Consider the following 7834-nt stretch of genomic DNA (forward strand, 5'->3'; position numbering starts at 1 on the left):
ATACTTTCATAAACACCTGCTAGTTTTTAATCTTTGATTGTAAATACTGATCCGACTTCATATCAGGAAACGTAACTTCATTCCACCACACTACGTCAGCTGAATTTCACTGACATCACAACACATTTAGGTAAATTTCCTGCACCGAGTCTGCACAAGCCCACCAAAGAGCCTCACTATGTAGCGTGGTTAATCACTAATTAAATGATCTTCTTCTGGTCATCGAGGTACTGATGGCTCTGCATCACTAACGCCGCTCAGTCGCTCTTGTAATCATTAACTTCTGGGTAGCCGCGCGATCATCAGTTCGGTAATACCTGTCAATTAGGCTCTTGCCCTACAGAATCTGTGCTTCACAGGAACATAATTAACTGTGAGTCATGGTGGATGTGCTTCCTGTGGAATTTCGCCGACGGAATGTGTGAACTGTAGACACATACAAATGTCCCGTTGCAACTCGATCAATTTCCTTATTTGGCTCAGTTTAACGGGAGACAGCAAATGGTCTTCACTGCAGTCACATACTCTCAGATGCGCAGCCTGGCGTCATACAAAATAGATGCAATGACTGCAGATCGTCATCTAAGAAATTCGCTCAATTCACGTAAACCCCTCCCGTGCAAAAATTTTCTGTTATCGAATAGAAAGAGAAAACTAGAGAGATTTCCTGACGTAATGCATTTGTAATGATATGCTTTTTGAATGAGAAGGAACGCCATTTCCCTTCTGTGAACTGAGACTCAGCGAGATCTGAAGTGCAGTTTCATCGAAAGGTCTTCGGACTTTTTGTAATAGAGGTAGAGTATACAAAGACTGAAACGCTGAAAAATATTACCTTACACCAATGCTATGGTAACAAGCAACTAGAAAGTTACTATATATGTTTAGAAATTGACCTTAAATATGATAGGTCTAGGTCAGACAGTTGACTCAAAATACTCGACAACTAAAATGAATTATTTCGGAAGCTATGTCCCACATTATTCAGTGCCGCTCGATGAGAATCGTGCACTATTTCTAATCTCTAATACAACTGCTCCTCGGTGTGTTGTGACAAACTGGCAATTCAGAACATTTCCAGAGATGTCTTCGTACGGAGTAAACACATAAGACTACGTCACTGGATCGGAAAACAAACTTTTCAGATTAGTTCTTAATAGCTAGACACTCACATTCTTTGGTCCTCGGAACGTGGAAACACGGATCCCTTAATCTCGAAGGCATCTCAGAGAATTTATAATCAGAAACAGACATGTGGAATGTAGATATAGTGGGAAGTGGTAAAGATCACGAGTGGGTCTAAAAATGAATAAGAAAACAGGAATGCGAATGAATTATTATAAACACTGTAGTCAACACCGCACTATGGCAGTACGAGTTTTCACACCTACTATCTCCACGACTGATGAAGAAACTGAAGTAATGCATGATAAGAAAAAATAAATTATTCACATCGTTAAGGGAGGCGAAAATTTGTGATTGGGGACTGATAATCAACTGTGGGAAATGAATGAAAGGAGAAGCTGCCTGGCAGAGTTTTTTCCCTCTGAACACGATTTAATCATTGCCAACACTTGGCTTAAGACTCATGAAAGAAAGCTGTATACATGGAAGACACCTGGACATATCATATGGGTTCAGATAGATTATATAATAGTAAGAAAAAAATTTAGAGACCAGATTTTAAACTGAAAAACATATCCAGGAGAAGAGGCATACTCCAAGCATAAATAATTACTTACGAACTACAGTTCAATACAGAAGAAATTACGAAGAGGGAAGAAATTAAGGAGATGCGACGTGAATAAGTTAAACAGAGCAGAGATTGCAGAGCTTTTGATGGAGTATTAGGCAATAATCCACTGAAACAAAACAAATAAATACAGTAGAACGTGAATGGATATCTTCAAGAGGTAAAATAGTAAAGGCAACAAAACATCGAATGGGCAAAAATATAAGGAGTAGTAAAAATCGCTGGATAATGCAACAGATGCTGAATCTAATTGCTGAAAGCATAAAATGTAAAAATGGAGCAAACGAAACAGGCAAATGGGAATACGGACGTCTACACATTGAGACTGCCAGAAAGCGCAACAAGGCCAAACAGAAATGAAAAACCGTAGAAACGTGCATAAATATGTGAAAGACGAATGCCGGCTATTAGAGAGAAGCGTCTGTATAATATCAGAAACTCCTGACATTACGAGCAGCGAGACTGCTAAGCATTATATAGGATCTTAGAGTGTAAGTACAGATACTGTAATCATTGGTGTCTTAATATGTATCCACTTCAGTGTGTTAGTTGTTTTTTCTCTGGGTCTAACCGTCTTCCCGCCAACACGTCACATAATTTACTACCTTACATTTTCCGCACTGTAGTAACTGCTCCAGCATAGGGAAAATAAGCGTTAACGGCTTGCTCTTGCCACATGTACTGGGAGGTACAACGAACTTAAAAACACACTGCTCCTAAAGCTATAATTATTAGTCTGCAAATGAAATAAATATTGATGTAATATTGTTCAGTACACTGTCCTCAGTCACCAATGAAAAGATCTGCACTTATACCTCTAAGACCTGTATATAAAAGCGGAGTATGTTGTTGCGTAATTTGTGGCTGGCAAGTTTCCGTGAAGTGACTGGACCAGGTAGGCTGCTGCTGGGCAGAGCACCCAGATTATTGTAGCCAGCTGTAAGAGGGCGTGCAGGTGCCGCTCGGCCAGTAGAGGTTCCAAGGTGGCAGTGAAGAAAGTACTTGAGGAAATCAAACAAGTTGGCCCAGAAACCGCTTATGTTGAAACTGAAACTTCAGATATACACTGAAAGCACTGAAACTGCTTCCAGACATGCTACATAAAATCTAAAGACAGCGTCGAATTCACGATAGTGAGATGAGCTGTCTAACATTATTGCCATATATATAAATTATTATTAACAAAGCTACATCTACATTTATACTCCGCAAGCCACCCAACGGTGCGTATGGTTCACGGGAAGAACGACTGCCGGAAAGCCTCCGTGCGTGCTCGAATCTCTCTAATTTTACATTCGTGATCTCCTCGGGAGAAGCAACATATTCGATACCTCTTCCAGAAACGCACCCTCTCGATACCAGGACAGCAAGCTACACCGCGATGCAGAGCACCTCTCTTGCAGAGTCTGCCACACGAGTTTGCTAAACATCTCCGTAACGCTATCACGCTTACCAAATAACCCTGTGACGAAACGCTCCGCTCTTCTTTGGATCTTCTCTATCTCCTCCGCCAACCCGACCTGGTACGGATCCCACACTGATGAGCAATACTTAAGTATAGGTCGAACGAGTGTTTTGTAAGCCACCTCCTTTGTTAATGGACTACATTTTCTAAGGACTCTCCCAATGAATCTCAATCTGGTACCCATCGTACCAACAATTAATTTTATATGATCATTCCACTTCAAATCGTTCCACACGCATACTCCCAGATATTTTACAGAAGTAACTGTACCAGTGTTTGTTCCGCTATCATATAATCATACAATAAAGGATCCTTCTTTCTTCATTTCACTACAATTTTCTAATGCTGCAAATTTTCTGTATACTACAGCATCATCCGCGAAAAGCCGCATGGAACTTCCGTCACTATCTAGTAGGTCATTTATATATATTGTGAAAAGTAATGGTCCCATAACACTCCCCTGTGGCACCCAAGAGGTTACTTTAACGTCTGTAGACGTCTCACCATTGAGAACAACATGCTGTGTTGTGTTTGGTAAAAACTCTTCAATCCAGCCACACAGCTGGTCTGATATTTCGTAGGCTCTTATTTTGTTTATCAGGCGACAGTGCGGAATTATATCGAATGCCTTCCGGAAGTCAAGGAAAATAGCATCTACCTGGGGGCCTGTATCTAATATTTTCTGGGTCTCATGAACAAATAAAGCGAGTTGGGTCCCATTCGAAAGGCATTTCTTTCGACTGCTAATAAAGTAGTTGTGCAGAATCAACTTTCATTATAGGTCCCTTCCTTACACCTCGCTGTTGCAAACGTCCGTTACACTTCGTCACAGACACAAATTTGAATACAGTGAACAGAAAAAAAAATAGTAACAGCGAGATATGCACACAACTCGCCCCTTTACCCGACTGCCAGTCCAACACCGTGGCCACTCATCCACGACACCATAGTGGAACCAGTCTTCCCTTTACTGCATGTCATGTGCATGGACCGTATACTGTTTCTATTTTGGGATTTTTTGTACAGTTCAGTACACCTGCTTCCTGTTTTCATGCTTGATTCGTGTTCACTTTTTGACGGGTTGTCCACTGGGCCTTCTTCTTACCACCAATCCGTAGGGGGGGGGGGGGGGGGGGGGGGCCGTGGAGAGTTTCCCTTGTAACTTACTCTTCAACTTCAGTGGAGAGTGAGGTGTGGAGAAAACAGGATGGGAAATTTCGTTCCCACATTGACGAAGGAGGTAAGAGGCGGAAGTTCTAAATTTCACGTTCAAGAAATCGTTCACACGGGAGAATCGTACAAACATACCGTCATTTGACAGTGGACCGTAGGGCGATAGAGAAATAAGCATCCCTGGCGTAGAGAAACAATTGAACGCTCTGAAAGCAAATAAATCACCAGGTCCGGATGGAATCGCAATTCGATTTCGCAAAGAGTATTCTATGACATTGGCGTTACATAGCCTGCATATATGGTGAATCTCTCGCCCAGCACAAAGTCCCATATGACTGGCAAAAATCGCAAGTGACTCCAGTATATAAGAAGGGTAAAAGAACGAACCCGCAAAATTACAGACCAATATCTGTAAGTTCGGTTTACGGCAGAGTACTTAAAATATTCTCAGTATGAATATAATAAACTTTCTTGAGGCTGAGAAGCTTATGTTCACGAATCAGCATCGTTTCCGAAAGCATCGCTCGTAAGAAACTCAGTTTGCCCTTTTCTCACGTAACGTACTGCGAACAACGGATGAAGGGCAACAGGCAGATACCATATTTCTAGATTTCCGAAAAGCATTTGACACGGTGCTGCAGGCTGTTAACGAAGTTACGAATATATGGATTAAGTTCATAGATACGTGAGTGGCTCGAATATTTCTTCAGTAATAGAACCCAGTATCTTGTCCTCGAAGGCGAGTAGTCATGAGAGACAAGGGTAACGTCAGGAGTGCACCAGGGAACTATAACAGGACCACCCTTGTTTGCTGTACAGGGTGTTACAAAAAGTTACGGCCAAACTTTCAGGAAACATTCCTCACACACAAAGAAAGCAAATGTGTTATGTGGACATGTGTCCGGAAACGCTTACTTTCCATGTTAGAGCTCATTTCATTACTTCTCTTCAAATCACATTAATCATGGAATGGAAACACACAGCAACAGAACGTACCAGCCTGACTTCAAACACTTTGTTACAAGAAATGTTCAAAATGTCCTCCGTTAGCGAGGATACACGCATCCACCCTCCGTGGCATGGAATCCCTGATGCTCTGATGCAGCCCTGGAGAATGGCGTATTGTATCACAGCCGTCCACAATACGAGCACAAAGATTCTTTACATTTGGTACCGGGGTTGCGTAGACAAGAGCTTTCAAATGCCCCCATAAATGAAAGTCAAGAGAGTGAGGTCAGGAGAGCATGGAAGGCAAGGAATTGGTCCGGATCTACCAATCCATCGGTCACCGAATCTGTTATTGAGAATCGTACGAACACTTCGACTGAAATTTGTAGGAGCTCCATCGCGCATGAATCACATGTTGTGTCGTACTTGTAAAGGCACATGTTCTAGCAGTACAGGTAGAGTATCCCGTATGAAATCATGATAACGTGCTCCATTGAGCGTAGGTGGAAGAACACGGGGCCCAATCAAGGCATTACCAACAATGTCTGCCCGAACGTTCACAGAAAATCTGTGTTGATGTGATTGCACAATTGCGTGCGGATTCTCGTCAGCCCACACATGTTGATTGTGAAAATTTACAATTTGATCACGTTGGAATGAAGCCTCATGCGTAAAGAGAACATTTGCACTGAGATTAGGATTGACACATTGTTGGATGAACCATTCGCAGAAGTGTACCCGTGGAGGCCAATCAGCTGCTGACAGTGCCTGCACACGCTGTACATGGTATGGAAACAACTGGTTCTCCCGTAGCACTCTCCATACAGCTACGTGGTCAACGTTACCTTGTACAGCAGCAACTTCTCTGACGCTGACATTAGGGTTATCGTCAACTGCACGAAGAATTGCCTCGTCCATTGCAGGTGTCCTCATCGTTCTAGGTCTTCCCCAGTCGCGAGTCATGGGCTGGAATTTTCCGTGCTCCCTAAGACGCCGATCAATTGCTTCGAACGTCTTCCTGTCGGGACACATTCGTTCTGGAAATCTGTCTCGATACAAACTTACAGCGCCACGGCTATTGCCCCGTGCTAATCCATACATCAAATGGCATCTGCCAACTCCGCATTTGTAAACATTGCACTGACTACAAAACCACGTTCGTGATGAACACTAACTTGTTGATGCTACGTACTAATGTGCTTGATGCTAGTAGTGTAGAGCAATGAGTCGCATGTCAACACAAGCACCGAAGTCAACATTACCCTCCTTCAATTGGGCCAACTGGCGATGAACGGAGGAAGTACAGTACATACTGACGAAACTAAAATGAGCTCTAACATGGAAATTAAGCGTGTCCGGACACATGTCCACATAACGTCTTTTCTTTATTTGTGTGTGAGGAATGTTTCCTGTAAGTTTGTCCGTACCTTTTTGTAACACCCTGTGTACATAAATGATTTAGCGGAGAGGGTGAGCAGCAGTCTGCGGATATTTACTGATGATACTGTGGCGTAGGGTAAGGAGTCGAAGTCGAGTGATATTAGGAAGATGCAAGACGACTTAGGCAAAATTTATAGAAGGTGTGATGAATGGCAGCTGGCTCTAAATGTGGAGAACTGTAAATTAATCCGGATGAGTAGGAAGAACGTGTCGAGTACAGCGTTAGTAATGTTCTGCTTGACACAGTCGAGTCGTTTAAATATCTGGGCGTAACTGAAAAGCTATATGAAATGGAGCAATCATGTGAGAACTATGGTAGGGAATGCGAAGGGTCGATTTCGGTTAATTGGGAGAGTTTTAGGAAAGGGGACCTCAAATAGGACGCTGGTGGGACCTATTCTTGACTACTGCCCGAGTGTTTGGAATCCTGTTCCAGGTCAGACTCAAGGAAGACATTGATGCAATTCAGAGGCGGACTGCTAGATTTGTTACCATTAGGTTCGAACAACAGGTGAGCGTTACGGAGGTGCTTCGGGAACTCAAATGGGAATCCCTGGAGGGAAGGCGACATCATTTTCGAGAAACACCATTCAGAACATTTAGAGAACCAGCATTTGAAGTTGACTACCGAACGATTCTACTGCCTTCAATATACATCGCGCATAAGGACCACGAAGATGGAATTCGAGAAATTAGGGCTTCATACGGAGGCATTTAAAACAAACTAAACTCTTCCCGTACAGGCCATGAAGGCTCAAAGGTACCGACTGGCCGCCGTGTCATCCTCAGCCCACAGGCGTCACTGGACGAGGATATGGAAGGGCATGTGGTCAGCAGACCGCTCTTCCGGCCGTAGGTCAGTTTCCGAGACCGGAGCTGCTACTTCTCAATCAAGTAGCTCTTCCGTTTGCCTCACAACGGCTTAGTCCATCCCGCTTGCCAACAGCGCTCGGCAAACCGGATGGTCACCCATCCAAGTTCTAGCCCAGCCCGACAGCGCTTAACTTCGGTGATCTGACGGGAACCGGTGTTACCACTGCGGCAAGGCCGGAGGC

At 43.4% G+C, this 7834-nt stretch overlaps 1 pseudogene; it reads right to left on the bottom strand.

The window, feature by feature from the left end:
• Positions 1–7716: 7716 nt before the first annotated feature.
• On the bottom strand, positions 7717–7834 carry LOC126300140 (5S ribosomal RNA; annotated as a pseudogene).

This window comes from Schistocerca gregaria, chromosome X (genome assembly GCF_023897955.1).
Source record: "Schistocerca gregaria isolate iqSchGreg1 chromosome X, iqSchGreg1.2, whole genome shotgun sequence".
NCBI lineage: Eukaryota > Metazoa > Arthropoda > Insecta > Orthoptera > Acrididae > Schistocerca > Schistocerca gregaria.